Source organism: Micropterus dolomieu, unplaced genomic scaffold (genome assembly GCF_021292245.1).
Source record: "Micropterus dolomieu isolate WLL.071019.BEF.003 ecotype Adirondacks unplaced genomic scaffold, ASM2129224v1 contig_5726, whole genome shotgun sequence".
Lineage (NCBI taxonomy): Eukaryota > Metazoa > Chordata > Actinopteri > Centrarchiformes > Centrarchidae > Micropterus > Micropterus dolomieu.
Window position 1 is genome coordinate 1 of NW_025734715.1, and position 1,012 is coordinate 1,012.

At 55.4% G+C, this 1,012-nt stretch overlaps 2 non-coding genes across 2 annotated transcripts; both read left to right on the forward strand.

Annotated features, from left to right (window-relative positions):
• The first annotated feature begins 166 nt into the window (after positions 1 to 166).
• Positions 167 to 285, forward strand: LOC123964851. Its single transcript, XR_006823550.1, has one exon. It is a non-coding gene; the product is annotated as a 5S ribosomal RNA (ribosomal RNA).
• A 589-nt stretch (positions 286 to 874) lies between these two features.
• LOC123964849 lies at positions 875 to 993 on the forward strand. The gene has a single exon (XR_006823549.1). It is a non-coding gene; the product is annotated as a 5S ribosomal RNA (ribosomal RNA).
• Positions 994 to 1,012: the final 19 nt, after the last annotated feature.

Genomic DNA, 1,012 nt, shown 5'->3' on the forward strand with positions numbered 1-1,012 from the left:
CTTGGACATTATGGGCAGAATACGTTTTTTGTCAATTAGCCGTAGAACATCTTTTGAAGGGCCGTTTGGGGGCACCTGAGTGGCTTACGGCCACACCGCTCTGGGACCGCCCGATCTCATCCGATCTCGGACATCTTTTGAAGGGCCGTTTGGGGTCGCCTGAGTGGCTTACGGCCACACCGCTCTGGGAGCGCCTGATCTCGTCCGATCTTGGAAGCTAAGCAGAGCAGGGCCTGGTTAGTACTTGGACGGGTGACCGCCTTGGAATACCCGGTGCTGTAAGCCTTTTTCGCTTCGCCTTCGAAAAACGGCAGAGGGCGCTTCGGTGAAAGGAGATCTTTTGAACGTCTCTTTAGGAAACAGCAGGGGGCGCTGCTGCTGCTTCTTTTTCTCCCTATCCTGTACACCATGCTGTGTAAATGTTACATCGTGTTTTGAAGGCCCTTCTGGGGTGTGCAAAGGCAGCTTACAGCCATTCCGGCCTGGGACTGCCCGATCTCGCCTGATATCGGAAGCCAGGCTTGGCAGGGCCTGCTTAGGACTTGGACGGGAGAGCGTCTGATCCTGGCTAGGGACTTCCAGGCGGACTGGATCCTTTTCCTGAATGTCCACCCAGGAATGAGCGTCTGTTTGTGAGTGAGGACCTCCGGCTGAAGGTGGCCTTGTCGCTGTACCCATACCCGGGAACGGGTGCCTATTCCTGTCTGTGGACTGCCAGCGTGAACAGTGTACCGGTTCCTGGATGTTTACCCAGGAATCAGTGCCTGTGGATTCCAAGTGACTCTGGAGCACCTTGGACATTATGGGCAGAATACGTTTTTTGTCAATTAGCCGTAGAACATCTTTTGAAGGGCCGTTTGGGGATGCCTGAGTGGCTTACGGCCACACAGCTCTGGGAGCGCCCGATCTCGTCCGATCTCGGAAGCTAAGCAGAGCAGGGCCTGGTTAGTACTTGGACGGGTGACCGCCTGGGAAAACCAGGTGCTGTAAGCCTTTTTCGCTTCGCCTTCGA